Raw genomic sequence first — 17,118 nt, 5'->3', positions numbered from 1 at the left:
GCAGTATCGTTTGGAGAATCTGCATAATCGAGGTTAGAGCACGTGTTCTGTTTCCTTCACGCCGGGAAGTACCAACCATACCACGTCACTCGTGACCTCTTGTGTTACCTAGCAACCATTGCTGATGGAAAAGGGATGTGGTTGGTTCCGAACAGCAGCACTGAATTCATAAAATCACCCAATTTACAATTACGTATTTTTTATTTCCTTTCACTAGACAGTCAGTGGAAATTTGTCATCCCAGGCTGCTGCAGTGGAGAAGTGGCTTATAAGTCGGAGTGTTGATACAGAAAGAAAATTCAAGTGACGTTACGTCTAAACAGTTCTGTGCAGTTGGTCGGCAATAACGTGAAGACGTGGTTATAAACACGTGAACTGTGCTGAAAAGTACGCGAGGAGACGATAAAGGAAGACATTTATATACAGTGGAGCCCCGATCATTCGACATTCCGTTTTATCCGCGAGTCACGGTGACAGATTGAGTTTTGTTCGAAACCGCACTTGCGTTGAACAACAAAGGCGGACGACCGCCACAGACGTTCAAGTGTTCAGGCGTTCGCGTGACCTTGGCGCAAAGGAAATGAATCAGGCTCACAAGGAATTAGCAATTTCTTTAAAAAATAAACTTTCATTTTTAAATTTACATAATGTAAAATACAATTCTTTTTTTTTTCAGAGATGTTGATGCCGTATTGTGTTTTCTTCGTAATTTGATAACATCGTAAATAGAGTTGATTTTTACCCTCGTTTTTATCATTAGTCTTCTGTATTATCCGACCGTAATTCGGTTCCGTTTCGGCAAGATAATCAGGACTCTACTTTATCTGCAATTATTTTAAGCCCACGAGATCCAACAATTAAGTACCCGGACTTCACCTACTCAGTTAGGTCCAGTGATTGAAGTCAGAGCTTTTAAACTGGCACAGAAGAAGATATGTCCCAGTTTCCTACAAATGAAAAGGAACATAGATTCAGTTTTCGAAACGTTGTGTTTTTTTAGAATACCAGGCTATTGACACAGTCCAAAAACTCAGTATATCCAGAATATATTTATTGTATTGATGTATTATTCAGTAATATTTGCCTCGTTCTTCAGTATATGCTGAGTGTGTCGCCTGTTCCTGCAGGCTAATTCTGAGCCGGTATCTTAAAATACACAAGAAACAAAAATATCTAGAAATTCTTGTTACAATAATTTCACCACTTATATTTCGATGTTGTAGACTGTACCTCTGAACGTGATTTAGAGTATTTAATCAAACTAAGTAACATTATATTAAGTGAATTATTTAACCCTAAGAAAGATTAATTAATTGGGAAATATCGTACACCGTACAACGAGGAAATTCGTGATTTACAGGTTATCTAATTTTTTTTGTTATCGAACCTTAAAATGGTTCAGATGATATATGGTGTGGAATAGTAAATGTAATTATTCTGTTGCACTGTCTGGATCATCCAAGAGGTTTCTAATTAAACCATGTTTCGGTAGTTGATTTTTCTTCCGTTTTCAGGTGCCCTTGCGCGGACAAAACGGTAATGATCGCCATCTGAAGACGCAGTCGAAATTTCAAAACTATTTCGACTACGGGACTCAACAGAGAAGAATTCTGTTAACTCACCGTTCACCTGAAACGTACGTAGAAAATAATTCCAAAAATTTGAATCGTTTTTCATTGTAAAAACACCCAGACGATGGGTGATATTCAACCGAACAATTTTACCCGGGGTTCCTCATTCAGTATAGTGGCTGGACGAACGGGGTTCGATCCCCGACGGGGGCAGAGAATTTTCCTTCTAGCCTCTGCGTCCAGACCGGCTCTGGGGCCCACCCATCTTCCTGTCCAATGGGTACCGGGGTCCTTTCTCCCGGAGGTTTCGCGCGGCCGGGATGTGACGCTGACCACTCACCCCATCTAGTGACGAGGTTAAGAATTAGTAGGAGCTGTACCTTCTCCCCCACCAAGCGCCTACATGGCGTGTAGTGGGACAGCTTTACTTTTTTATGTTTGTCGTACGAACTGCCTTGTTCTCGACAATGACAGGGGACGGCCTACTGTGAAAACGATGATGAACCTTTGGATTCCATAAAGGGATGATAATTTCTTGGCTGGCGTAGTAACTGTTAGTTTCTCAATAAGAACTGGGCTCCGTAGCGTTAGCTAATTGTAGCACAAACCGCGTTGATATTCAAGGAAGCTTTTGGTGTGAGAACCCATTTCTCCCCTGGGGTATAGGCTGCTGTATCTGCACTTGCTGTGATAGATATTGATGTTCGTCTACACCACAACCATTTCGCCCCCGCCCCCCCCAACTTTTTAAACCAGGGGGAGGGGGGAGTGTCTGTTTTACCAACTTGTCAAAATTTATTTCGTATACGTTGATGCAGTCGTGTTGTATCAGAACTATTTAAAGCAGCGGCGTATATCTCTCCGCTCTGCGTCTTCTGCCAAGCGTCGACCTGTACTCTGTTTCAGTATCGGCCTGGTTACTTTTACACTTAAGCTGGATATTTTCTGTTATTAGAAAAAGGGGAATCCGGGGAAATATGAGCAATGTAGATAATGTGAACTACCTTTGTGCTTTATTTTATCTGGGATCCAGTAGAATTTTGTGGAACAGCGCCATACTGTTGGCAAATGAAGTGTCACACAGCTGTGGTCGAATGAGAGCTGTTTAATTTCCTTAAGAATATGGACTGAAAGGTGGTTTCAAATTGAGTGTCACAAACTGGTAATGTTGCCATATTCTGAAATGAATATCAGCTTTCCGGATAATATGATTATCCCGTGTGAAGGTAATATGAGGTGTTAACTTTGATGATTTTAATAAGAATTTTAATTAAGTAACTTTTTTGGGGGGGGGGGGGTTAAATAATGGAACCTTTGTCCTTGCTTGAAATTATTTCTTCAGGGGAAATGAATTACGTATATATCACACTGATACTGGAATTCGTTGAAATACTTAGTTAAGTGGCCGTCTTATTTGTATCTTTTTACCTGAAATAAATGGTTTTTTTTTGTGTTTTTTTAGAAAGTGTCCTTAACTATGCTCACATTTTCCTCAGTTCCCCTATTTTAAATTAACAGCATTATTAAGAATATACCTAGACGAACTTTCTTACTAGTAGCTAACACGTCTTATTGTATATTCTGGGTGTATTTTTAAATACGCAAGTCCTTCCATCCGTACTCGATGTGTAGGGCTGTGTTTTGTTACATTAAACTGAATCCATTCACCATCATTTCCCCGTAATCCTTGTTAGTATGTCAAAACATTTTCCCAACAACATTGATAAAATGCCCTAGGGACGCAGTTCGGTTTCCTGTCGTACCTGTCAATTCCCCCCTCCCTCCCCCGTGGTTTACTGGTTATGTTCCCACAGGAGAGACGAATAATTGATGAACGGCTGAAAGACGCAGCCCGTAGCAACGACCACAAGCGGCTTAATGAATCAGTTTGACTGTGGGACTCGGTCGTCATAGCAACCCAATTTTCGACGACAAACCAGTATTTTGCTTCGCTAACCAAGCGATAAATGATAATAGGAACTGTGATTATAATTGACGTTAATGGTGATTTAATGTTAGTTTATGGCAGTGTTAACGGTAGTGATTGTGAAATAACAATAATAATAATATACTTACACAATATTAAATGAATAAAAGTACTGAAAATAATAATTTTGAGGTTATGATCATATTTGTATTATGTAAGGAGAAATGGATATGAGAAACAGTTGACGGATGCAGATCTAGTGGGAAATAATTAGATCCCGGAAGAATTTATTACATTTTTCGGTTTTAAATCTCTCCATCTTTGAACTGAGATGTTAATACGAAATTAAGGTCTATAGTATAGAACAATATGATTTATATCAAATCTAAAACTTCTTGACGATGGTGAAGAGTCAATTGAATAAAAATTTACTTGGATATTATCCATCGTCTAGTAATAAAACGTAAAAAACGTAAAACGACGTTTCGGAGATGGGGCTCTATCTCCGTTTTCAGGTTCCTACTCAGTTGGACCCACTATCTCCGGAGATAGGGATTAGCTCTATCTAGTGGGCCCAACTGAGTAGGAACCTGAAGACGGAGATAGAGCCCCATCTCCGAAACGTCGTTTTACGTTTTATATTTACTAGACGATGGATAATATCCAAGTAAATTTTTATTCAATATGATTTATTCTCGCGTTATTTAACTAAGATTTTTCAGTTATTTTATTGGCTTCATGTTTCGTTGGCAAAACTCATTGTGGCTGATGAACTGGAAGTGATCGTCGTCAGCGTTCGCCTGGTCTGTCCGTGGAAAACTACAAATAAACCCCAAACAGGATAACTAGCCTCCCGAACTCGAAGTAGGAATGCTAACCACTCGTGCACGACGCTTAACAACATAGAATATATTTATAGACATCACTAAGAGACAGTAAGGACATTCAGGTAGGATGAAGACAAGTGACACACAGCATTGGAAACAGACAAATAAGATGAAGAAAGGTAAAGGTTAGGAAGAGGATTTTAAGGACGGCACAGACTTAAAGTAGCCTAATCGATGAAGACGCTGAGAACAGGAGTAAACACTGGAAGTTCCTGGACAGAATCGGCTGAATTTGTTGACAGTAAATAATATTGTACGTGCTGAAACCTATTTCGTCTTCATTGGACGTCAAGGTTAAGATTCGTTTGGTTCTGGACAAAGTTTTGTTAAATGATAAGATTCTTAAGATGATAGAGTTGCGTCATATTGTGAATATATATATATATATATATATATATATATATATTTAAAACAACTACAAAAAAGTTGCATATAAGAAATTATGATTAAGTTTTAAGTTTATATAATTGTAATTTTTACACACCTGAAGATGGTTCATCTAAGAACTGAAACATGTAGTGAGAAAGTGATGTTCTAAAATGTAAATCGAATGTTTCGATAAGGAGCATCACATGGTATTTTAACTATCTTAATTTTAAATTTTAAATTGTGATTATACGGATAAGATTAATTAATTAAATGATAAGATTCTGTTATACACGAAATGCGCTGCCTAGATTAAACTGTTTCAAGTTAATTTTGTTTTCAAAATTAAAATTTACCGTTCCAGTACAATCAATTCGTTGACCATGGGGGAAAATGTTTGTTTTAAAATGTATCAGAAACATTTCGCATGTGATTCATGAGTCAGTTTTTAGTCCATGTTAACAAACGCATATGAATTACTGCATTTAGGGTTAATTTGAGATGGTCAGGTCACTACGTAAAAGCTGGTATGATATAATTCGATCGTATGAAACCGAAGCGTATAGATGGTTGTCATCAGTGGAGTCGCCACACGTCGGGACTTTGTTACAAAGCGTAAAACACAGATGTTTCTTAAATACCTGTGCAGATCTTATCGATAAGAACAAAATAGAATTGGTCCTGAAATTTTGGTGAAAATTGTAATTGCATTTTACAGGGAATTTGTCACAAATCTTAATAAATACTGATTTGTGTTTGTTTAGAATAAAGATACGTAAGAACAGACTAAAAGTTTTCTTTTAAAGTTGGAAGTTGGAACAATTATTTAAATCTGCATCTTCAACATACGAATTGCTTATGGCCTGGAGTCCATACACAATTTTGGAGACGAAAATCACCCAGTCATTCAATCCAACGCCGAGATTTTTATGTCTATCAGAACATTTCACAAAAAAAATAATCACAGTTTGTACCACTGCCTTGGTTCCTTCGTTACCACAATTTCTTTCTGTTTACGGGGTCTCGTTTTGTTAATTCGTCTCTCTTTCGTGTTTGTTCTTTTGAATCTTGGGTCATAAAAGATACGTATCTTCAGGCTGATTCTGACTTAAATATCTACATATCTTATTTTTTCGGATTATTAATTTTGTTACTAGGTCTTTGTTATTATTATTATTATTATTATTATTATTTAGTGTTCTGTCTGACGACAGGTCCATATGAACAGGATCCTTACATCCTTTTCTCGGACTGGGACCTGTTCTTGGCAGATGATCCAGAAGTGGTTTGCCATTGCCTTCTTCTGTGTGTGAATGGGATGCCACGGAGAAACCAGGGAAGCCCCCGGAAGAAACCTCCGTGTTGCCTAGACCACGGCCTTGCCCAACACAAGTTATAAATTCGAACCCGAGACCCCAGGATTACAAGGCCAGCGTTCTAACCGCTAGACCACCTCATCTTATTATTATTTAGTGTTCTGTCTGACGACAGGTCCATATGAACAGGATCCTTCCATCCTTTTCTCGGACTGGGACCTGTTCATATACGTTCTTGGCAGATGATCCAGAAGTGGTTTGCCATTGCCTTCTTCTGTGTGTGAATGGAGTAATTGTTGGGATGCCACGGAGGAAAACTCCGTGTTGCCTAGACCACGGCCTTGCCCAACACAAGTTATAAATTCAGGCACTGCCGGGAATCGAACCCGAGACCCCAGGATTACAAGGCCAGCGTTCTAACCGCTAGACCACCTCATCTTATTATTATTTAGTGTTCTGTCTGACGACAGGTCCATATGAACAGGATCCTTCCACCCTTTTCTCGGACTGGGACCTGTTCATATACGTTCTTGGCAGATGATCCAGAAGTGGTTTGCCATTGCCTTCTTCTGTGTGTGAATGGAGTAATTGTTGGGATGCCACGGAGGAAAACTCCGTGTTGCCTAGACCACGGCCTTGCCCAACACAAGTCCAAATATTGAGGAACTTTACTAAGCGTCTCATGGATTATAGAACTTGTATTACAATTCCCCACAATACTTTTATTAAAAGGGAATCATTTATACACACAACCATTACATACGTCTTTTTGAGACATCTGTTTTTGTAGAAACAAATCCCCTCTTGGGATTAGACTGAGTTACCGCTTATGACCACCAAAATTTGGAAACAAAACCAAAGTTAAACATCACTGCCTCCAGTTTTCATTATGATTCTACGTCAAAGATATTACTTCGGCGTGGCAGATGGCTTCAGGTATGCGTGTAGCCTAAGTATGTAGGGGAGTACATGGAGAATTTGAATGTACCAGATCAATCTCTACAGCTCTTCATTGAAATGTCAGGAAGGACAAGAGAAATGATTTTACGTCACAACTCAGAAAAAAAGAACGAACATGTGATGTGTAATGTCACATTTATGTCAGTAGTGCAGTTGATTTGTTAATATTTATAAAACTTCTGTCTTCATGAATCAGACGCCATCTTAAGGCTTTGACCGGGATGTTCTTTTGTTAAATCTTATGTGGTACCGCCTGATTCGACTTCTAATCGTTAAGTGAAGTGTTTTCTTCGCGGTACGGTCTGGATTCGTAAATATTATGAAGACGAGCTTCGGCTTCAAAGGGTTAACCAGCTGATTTTCGTAATGGCGAGGTGTAGTGTTTTCTTCGCGGTACGGACTTAATTCATAAATAATAATCAGACGATCTTCGGCTTCAAAGGGTTAAGAATCTCATAGTCGCTAAGGTGATGCTTTTAAACGATCATCAGAAAAAAGACCGAACCTTGCGTTTAAGTGATGAGCTCTCCTGTTTCATAATCTGGAGGTCCCAGATCTTGGCCCGGAGATCACCTATCCTTACAAAAGTCTTGGAGGTTTTACTCAGCCCCTGCAAGGAAATACCTTGAAATATACCATGATCTCATCCTTCAACATTCCTTCTAATTCATTATTCATTAATCAACTTGTTCCGACGCTCTGTAATCTGAGAATTAGTAGCTTCGTTGAATAAATAATAGGCTAAATAAGTAAATCATGAACATAGACCATAGGTTCTCAACCCGCGGCCCGTCGATACTTGTTCAGCCGGAAAGCATTTCTGTAACATATCAAATCTAAAACTTCTTGACGATGGTGAAGAGTCAATTGAATAAAAATTTACTTGGATATTATCCATCGTCTAGTAAATATAAAACGTAAAACGACGTTTCGTGTAGGAACCTGAAGACGGAGATAGAGTCCTATCTCCGAAACGTCGTTTTACGTTTTATATTTACTAGATGATGGATAATATCCAAGGAAATTTTTTATTCAAATGACTCTTCAGAACCTGAAGACGGAGATAGAGTCCCATCTCCGAAACGTCGTTTCACGTTTTATATTTACTAGACGATGGATAATATCCAAGCAAATTTTTATTCAAATGACTCTTCAGAACCTGAAGACGGAGATAGAGCCCCATCTCCGAAACGTCGTTTTACGTTTTATATTTACTAGACGATGGATAATATCCAAGCAAATTTTTATTCAAATGACTCTTCAGAACCTGAAGACGGAGATAGAGTCTCATCTCCGAAACGTCGTTTCACGTTTTATATTTACTAGACGATGGATAATATCCAAGTAAATTTTTATTAAATTTCTGTAACATGTTTAACATATAATGAATGCTCTGTAAATTAAACTAAACTCGCTTGTTCACTCTCTGGTGCAGGATTTTCTTTGAAAAGTCGATTGTATACTCGGCTTGTCAAATAATAGCCCACTTTCTTTACGGAACCCGAAAGTTCGTCACCGGACTCTGTCCTGAGCTAGCTGCATATTGCCAAAGAATCAGTCTTAAGTCCGAGGCGTTTTAAGACATTTCGTAACAAAAACAAGTTTTTACGGTGAGTGGTTGTTAGCCCCACGCCCAATCCCCAAGCTGGAGGACCACCCCTTGTTGGCTGTCCGCAATTGCTTATGTAACATGCAACCCCGAGGACGCGCAGTGCCGTGTACACATTTCATTTTGTGTGAAAGCTAAGTAAACCGACAAATTAAATTTATTAAACTGAGATGTAATAGCGTAGACTGTTTCACATGACATTTCGATAAATCGTTGTCTCTTGTTTATAATCAGGCGGTCCGCGGATCGATAATTAACGGCGAATATTATATAAGTTTGAGGCCCCCAGGCATGGAATACAAATACGTAATATGCGACGAAAGTAATTGTATTTGTCTGTTTATTTTCAGAATACGTTACGCATTAAATTATGTAATTACGCAAAAAAATGTATTTTATGTTCTTAATTATTTATCTACGTATTTGCCTCTGTAACTACAGATCTACCCATCTCCCTATCTACCGAAACTATCTGCCTATCTGTTCAGGCCTGTCTGTCTAGGTTTATCTGAATTTCCATCAGCATTCATGGGTGTGTATGTGTTTAATAATGCACGTGTGTACTTTTTTATTTGTAGTGTTCTGTCTGAGGACAGGTCCATATGAACAGGATCCTTCCATCCTTTTCTCGGACTGGGACCTGTTCATATACGTTCTTGGCAGATGATCCAGAAGTGGTTTGCCATTGCCTTCTTCTGTGTGTGAATGGAGTAATTGTTGGGATGCCACGGAGGAAAACTCCGTGTTGCCTAGACCACGGCCTTGCCCAACACAAGTTATAAATTCGGGCACCGCCGGGAATCGAACCCGAGACCCCAGGATTACAAGGCCAGCGTTCTAACCGCTAGACCACCGTGGTTATACGTGTGTAGATTTTCATATATTTTCTTATGCATATTTATATATCAGTGGTTTGTTTAACATCGCTGTTAGTAACTCAAACTACACTTCGCCCTGCTCTGTATATGGACCCCTTTAATTAAGGTTTGAATCGATTATATTGTTTTCTCGTTCAATATTACCTGGTAACGTTTCTGTAAAGTCGCTGAGTTTCACGTAGTTACACTGACAAAGCACTTAGTTACTGTGTTTGTCTTCACTTTGAAAACATTCATGATCCCAAAATGAAACTTTGTCGCCCACAAACACTGCAGCTGTTACAAGATGCTTAAAGTCACGCTGTTGACGTGATGAACTGTCACTTGTGAAACGATCGTGAGGGAAGACGGGGTAATTGTAGAACTGAAGTTGCGGACAATTCTGGGGAGCTTTTCAAGAGACAGAGATCTTCAAAATGGTGTAAGCTGCAGGCCTACGAGTTCGTAAGCATACGTTCTTTTGGAATAACTGTTAGGACAAAACGTTAATCAGATATCAACTGTCGTTCTTTCGTTATAACGAACGCTTCTAAAAAAATGTATTACTGAAATAAGATAAATAAATAGTTCTAACAATTTGAATCTTTTAAAGCTATTTTATTTTTCGTATTTATTAAAATACTCACCACATCTTGGAGTATTGATAGGTGTCTTTAGTTTCTTCTGTCAGATGAAGGACGTCCATTTTACATTTTAAGCGATGAAACGTCATCGTAAAAAGTTTGTATCTTCATCGCCAGATTTATTTTGTTTATCTTAAATTAATGGCACACAGGTTTTAAAATTACGCTTAAGACAACGTATGTTGAAAAACAAAGCAGATTTGAGTTTTAACTGTGATGATGGGAAATGTCTTCCCCTAAATACGGCTCCCTCGTGAAATGACACTTGCGGTGACAAAGTAAGAAGAATTGAAAAAATGTATATTCAAGCGAGTAGGCAGCCAGGAATAAAGATTCACATTTCTCTAAATCTGTCTCCAACTACGCGGTACTTCCGCACCGGATCACACGTCCACGGCAACTGAGTTGCACAGTCGCATTACAATCTTCCTCCAGCATCCCCTCGATGCTCAGTCAGTTTCTGACTCAGTCAAGAGATGGCGTTCTGTTCGTGCAAAATTTTCATCAGAAAAATACTGCCAAGTAGTTCGTATTTTATCCGACGAAACCGCTTAGCAAATAGTTCTTAATTTCCCCAATAGATACCAGTTTCAACAAGTAAACCTTGTGATATGTTTACTTATATTCTCCGAGAGGGCATAATAGACAACCCCGGTTATAAGACCTGGGGTAATCATCTCGACGAAATGGTTGGACTGCGATATTAAAGACCGGAGGTAAATTCCCCGGCAGGTCATTCTCTGCACCATCACGTCCAGAATTGATCCAAGACACGCCCATCGCCTTATCAAATGCGTATCCGGGGGGCTCTTATAGAAGGGTAAAGCGTCCAGAACGTGAAACTGACCACTCTCTTGCACTTGGTGCGGAGGTTATAAATACGTGGAGCTATACCTCTACTCCCCCATACGTCGTTATGGTCTAGTGCTTGATTGATCAGAAGAAAAGCTTTTTTGTGTAAAATGTTTAAATCTTCATGACGGTGGCTACTGTCACAGGTTTGTAATCTTTCTTGCTACGACTCGTGCTTGACATTTTCATTGTCTGAATATCAGTGTTCAGGTTTATTTTAAGATTAAAATTTGGCATATCATTACAATGGAAACAAGTCGTAAGTTATTACCAGTTTATTGCGTAAAAGATTCTGATGTTATAGCAGGCGTAGTAGTTTTTGGCCGGTGGAGAAGCTAGCGGAGCTGGCGGACGGGCCTACTCTGTGTACCTGAGATGGCACGGTCAGTGCGTTTCTTTTGTTTGGGCGTTCAGTCCGATAAGCTCCTTGGTGCAGTCAGCACAAGTGACTCGCTCCTAGCCTTCCCCTTGAAAATTCCACCGGCCAAAAACTACTGCGCCGACTATATCTGGCGTTTAAAGAAATTATTAATCCTGTTTTATTCAAGTTCATTGTTATAACCGAAGAATTTTGGAGATGTTATCTTTATTCAGAATGCACAGGAAACGGACAATGTGAAAGCGAAGCGACGTTGTATTGTTTACATCCGCCATATTTCTCAGTGCTGCCACCTTCTGGGTTTGCAAGTAAATACATTAGTAATTAAATATGTAACAAGAAAATAACTACGCATATAATTAAGTTAACAAATCAGTTCAGTCGGCAAGTGGCAGAATGAATCCGTCAATAAATCAACAGTTTTCATTAATCATATATTTTGGAGTTCGCAAGTATCAAATTATTACATTATTTCTCTGCAGTCAGTTGCTTCGTGTTACACGCCATTTTATGAGATCTAAGTAATTATATCTCGTTCCAAATCTTCATTGTGTTTCCAATCTTTCGGCTCACGATTTCATTCGTCGTGTATATACAAAATGACAAAACATATTTTGGGACTTCTCAGTGAAAAGTTTATAGTTATTCAGATGATCAATAAATTTCTCGCTTTTAAACCGAATGTTTATTTACGTGTTTACAAAAGGTCACAGTTGGGTCGTGTCTTCTGCCCCAGAAACCCAGTTCACACCCCTTGGTTTAGTCGTATGACAGGTTCTATTAAGTCCATAGATACATTAATAAATATTATATAAGATTCCATTTGGTCACGTGATAGAGACAGACTAGAAACGAAACATTTTCTTCGTGGAAGTACTTTCTTTTAAGTATATTGTAACACAGTATTTGTAAGAAAGTATGGATTTTATCATTACATAGGTGTATCGACTGTATGTCAAGGTAAGCCAGTTGTTTTATGATACATAAATGTCTGTTACCCCAGAGCCCTCTGATGGAGGCGTGTTCAATGTCGCTTACATTTCTGAGCGGCCATCTTTAATATTTCAGGGAACGTAATAATATCTGTTCTTTTGTTTCGTTCAATAATATTCAAACTGCAGCAACACTTGTTTTTTTTTATAGAGTTCTACCAGTTTCACATAGATGGCAGGAGATTGGTAAATATTAGGAATAGGATGATAATTTTTAGTAAACATTATTTACGAGAAAACATGTACTTGTTGATAATTATGCACTTCTATCTGCCTGTTTGCGCTCGTAAGAACATTTTAAAAAAATTTGTGGATTTGTGAAACTTGATATGAATGGTTTGCCACTAGAAATTATCCAAGTTTTGCATTTCTAATTTTCTGCATTAATAATACCAACATGGCTGCTGTGCGAATTCTATGGTAATATAACTTCGGCATTTAACCTGGAAACCGCGAAAACCTACGAACAATAATTGTTTGATAATAAATCTTTATAAAAAATGTTAACTTGTGTTACGTGTATAATGAAAAACAATATTATGACTATCGCATTGTTATAAATACAGATATCGTTCGGTTTAATGACGATAGCTCGTGAACCATCGGAGAGAGACCTACGAAATTGCGTGTAGAGGTACACGATAATGTACTTGGTTACAAATTGTGTAATAAATGTGATATGTATTAACAGTACAAACATGGCGACGGTGCGAATCATTTTGGTTGTACCTGACAAATTCAACGCCTTCGGAATATTTATCTGGGACATTATTTGCATAAATATAACACCATTTATATGCTTATGAGTTAAGAGTTCTTGATAACGTAACTGAATATATTAAAGCTTATTAAATAAATTAGGCGCTGTAAATTCCCAATATTTCTGGTAGCAAAGAACGGATAGACAGAGGGTTTCCTTGGATACATAAACCAAATTGTTTCATAAAAATAAAAAGTTTCCAGTGGAACCAAGGTTGCGGAGAATTAGACGTAAATACGTCTATACGGAAAGGAAGTTTATATATTGGCTTTATTCTAAATATTTCCTTTATACATGCTTTACAATTGAGTAAAGTTTGATTAAGACTTTGCTTATTTAACTTGAATTAGTTACACTTAAGATGGGTCTGTGATAGATGAATGTAATGTAAAGTAATGTAATGAAATGTAAGGTAAGGTAAGGTAAGGTAATGTAATGAAATGTTTTATAGGTAACAGCAATGCCGAGTAAACACGACGTTTCCTAGGTAACCAGGTTACACTTTTTCGTTCCCCTTTTTTGCCGAATGACTCTTCAATATAGACGTATTTACGTCAAAAATATAGTCTGATATCCTAATATCTATCTATCTATCTATCAAGTATATCAAATATCCTGGAAATCGGGGCTTTCACTATGCTCTTGAAGTAGGCCTAATTGAGCTTTTTTTATTAAAATTTATTTAAGGGCCGGAATCCAGGAGCTTTCGCAAATCCCTAAGAGCATTGCCACGACCACAGTTATAATAATTTTGGCACAAGGGCGGCTGACATCGGCTGTTTTACTGCAGGAGTAGATCAGTTACTGTTGTGTCTTAATAATGTTATGTACTTCATGCAGTGAACATGGAACTTGCGATGTTCTTTCAAACGGTGTCTTGAACATTTTGCCACTGAATTTATAATCATTTTTTCTAGTAGTCTCATATAATTTTCTATCACGAGATTACGTGACAGTGACTTCATTTGGCGACATTCGCACAGTTTCGTCTTCCTTCTGCAAAGAACATCTAAATTAACGTTCTTCTACGTGGTATACAAGACAAATTAACTAATCATACTCTATTGAAAATGTCTTTCCAAAAGAATTTTGTAATAAATACGTACATTCTATTTATTTCTGTAAACAGAATGTAGAAGTGACTATTCTAAATATATGTTAATCAACCTATTCATGTTTTACAAAATCTCAACACCGTCGTTTTGACATCTAGTCATGGCCTACTTTGATTTTACGTTGAAAATTCCGACTGTGATATTCGTCATATTTCTTATAGTATTTTTTTTAAAGGGACTTCATAGCAATGTTATAGTTAAAGCAATATTAATTAAAGTTACCCCTATGAACAGTTATCATTTATATTAATTATTCAGAATTACAATCTGCAAATTTACGTTTTGCTACCGAAATAACATAAAAGAGACACATCACACCAAACTGCAGTGTTTGTATTGGACAAGTACTCGATCGGATATTCAAGTTTTATTTTCGAGTTGATACATTCTAAAGTTATTTAAAGATCACGTTTCTGTTTAAGATTCTGTGTAGCGTGCCTTAAAATTTATTAACGCGCCGTGCTAGCGTCGTAGAAACTGGCCGACCTTTCGTAGATGTCTGTATTGACATTAAGGAAATTCTTTCCACACGTGGAACTCAGTCTCATAGCAGAAAGGACATCCGAAACATCGATAAAATTGTACGAAGCCGCGCTACATCGCTGAGGGTTGACCGGAATCTTCATTCGCGCCGCCCGAGAGCCTGAAATCTTCCATTGACATTGGTGGATAAACGCGTATGGTGAGTGGATGAAGATTTTAAAATACCTTCCCGTGGCCTACTTGAAATCTCTCTCTCTTCTTACCTGAAGAGATTGATAAATGCCTCACTTACGGTAATGCTGGTGAAATTACAGCTGGCTCTTGAAAAAAAATCTGTAGTGTTAATGGCTGCACTGATGTGACCGGTTCCTTCCAGATTTCATTCTGTCTAACGAACTGAACTATTCTTTTAATGCATTCGGTCAGATATAATCCCTTATTTGGTGCAGTGTCGTGAAATAGCTTGCGAAGAAACTAACTACAAGTAGGAAATATATCGACATAGTAAGTCCATGTTAACATGAGGTTTACTCAAGGTATTTCGCGTCTCTTTATCTGACAGTCTGTGCGTTTGTAGATTTATAGCTGTAGATTGTTACAAAACATAAATTTTCTTCGTAAGAATGTCGTGATAAGTAAGCTAACTGATTAATTTCGTGTCGAAGAAATCTGCTTTGTCCCGTCCATTGTTATTTAGCATGTTTTGGCTTGCATTTTTCGTTGTCATTCATATTGGCTGTCTTTATACTGATTTATTTTTATTTAGTGTTCTGTCTGACGACGGGTCCATATGAACAGGATCCTTCCATCCTTTTCTCGGACTGGGACCTGTTCATATACGTTCTTGGCAGATGATCCAGAAGTGGTTTGCCATTGCCTTCTTCTGTGTGTGAATGGAGTAATTGTTGGGATGCCACGGAGGAAAACTCCGTGTTGCCTAAACCACGGCCTTGCCCAACACAAGTTATAAATTCGGGCACCGCCGGGAATCGAACCCGAGACCCCAGGATTACAAGGCCAGCGTCCTAACCGCTAGACCACCGTGGCTGTTTTTATACTAATATCAATTATTAATTCTCATTTATAATTCTACGCTTCATCGATTTAACAAAGTATAGTAGTTAAATAATGCAGGAACTTGGAAGAATTAAGTTCAATACTAAACGCGGACAACCTAACCTCAATGTTTGCTCACTTACATGTCGGTGTGTTAGAAACGGAGATAAACCTCAACACCTGTATTCGGGATAAGCTCCTACTTATCAGGTAAACGTGTTAATCTGGACAAAGTGATCGTCTGCCAGATGCTTGTTACACAGAGGCTTAGTGTGACGAGGAATTGGCTTGCTGTCAGGTTTTTATGACATTGTAATTTATCACGTAATGGACAGGATTAATTGCTTAACATTCACGTAGAAAAATATGTGAATTAAACGATTAGCTGTGAGACTTGTGTAAATTTACACATTCTGGAATAATCAGCATCTGTAATCTTTATTTATAAATGCGAGGATCGCCTCACGCAAGGGCTTAATATAGCTTAATGTTATAATTAAGGTATATTGAATTTGTAAATAATGGTCTAACAATGTAGCTTACAAAAGAGAGAAGGCTTGCTGTTTGAAATTACAACAAACATTGTAATAGTAAGGTATAAAAACAACTTTCACGAAGGAATTAGTAGGGAACATCAAAATTTCTCTATGACGTATGGAAACTAAACTTTGAGATTCCATTTTAAAAACATACAGTTATGTGTTTATTTTATGTACCCTAAATGTACTTAAAACCTAACACAACCTAACCTAACCTCACCTAACCTAACACAACCTTCCTAACCTCACCTAACCTAACACAACCTAACCTAACCTAACCTAACTAACCTAACGTATCTGACGTACTCTAACCTAACCTCACCTAACCTAACCTAACCTAACACAACCTCACCTAACCTAACACAACCTAACCTAACCTAACTAACCTAACATAACCTAGCCTAACCTAACCTATCTGACGTACTCTAACTAACGTAACCTAACCTCACCTAACCTAACCTAACATAACATAACCTCATTTAACCTATCCCAATGAACCCACTTCAAACAATACAACCCATATTTAAGCAACATACGAGGAAGAGCTGGTTAATACAGATGCGAGTTCGCAAATAGAATTTAAAGATGTCAGAATATGATGGAAAATCTGGGTATGTTTTGAACTAAAAATCGATACCAACGTCGAAATTGGATTTGTCGATGACAATGATGTGTGTGTGTGTTTTGTTTTCGAGAATTACAATGGCGATGAAGTTTGTTGGTAGGCATAAGTGCGCATGCGTCCACTACATGTTGAAAGTGGAAAAATTCATTTCGGTGTAACGACCATCTCTTCATGTCTAAT

At 38.0% G+C, this 17,118-nt stretch overlaps 2 protein-coding genes across 4 annotated transcripts in view; one reads left to right on the top strand and one right to left on the bottom strand.

Moving 5' to 3' along the window:
- Window positions 1–10,547, bottom strand: part of Dgk (diacyl glycerol kinase 1) — a 150,166-nt gene extending 139,619 nt beyond the window's left edge. Inside the window, exon 1 of the mRNA XM_022067763.2 lies at window positions 10,141–10,547. The gene's annotated coding sequence lies outside the window, so the exon portion shown is untranslated. The remainder of the gene's footprint in view (window positions 1–10,140) is intronic.
- LOC110831603 (WD repeat, SAM and U-box domain-containing protein 1) overlaps window positions 1–17,118 on the top strand; it is a 195,203-nt gene that overhangs the window by 101,948 nt on the left and 76,137 nt on the right. For 2 of the 3 annotated variants that reach the window (XM_087360836.1, XM_087360835.1), the window contains exon 3: window positions 1,515–1,636. The gene's annotated coding sequence lies outside the window, so the exon portion shown is untranslated. Of the gene's footprint in view, window positions 1–1,514; window positions 1,637–14,898; window positions 14,918–17,118 lie in introns of those variants that run through there. The other variant, XM_087360838.1, reaches the window with a different exon arrangement.

The sequence above is a fragment of the Zootermopsis nevadensis genome, unplaced genomic scaffold (assembly GCF_977971745.1).
Source record: "Zootermopsis nevadensis isolate Lab colony 2312 unplaced genomic scaffold, Znev_1.0 Znev_ptg000050l, whole genome shotgun sequence".
NCBI lineage: Eukaryota > Metazoa > Arthropoda > Insecta > Blattodea > Termopsidae > Zootermopsis > Zootermopsis nevadensis.
This window is presented reverse-complemented; position numbering and strand designations above follow the sequence as displayed.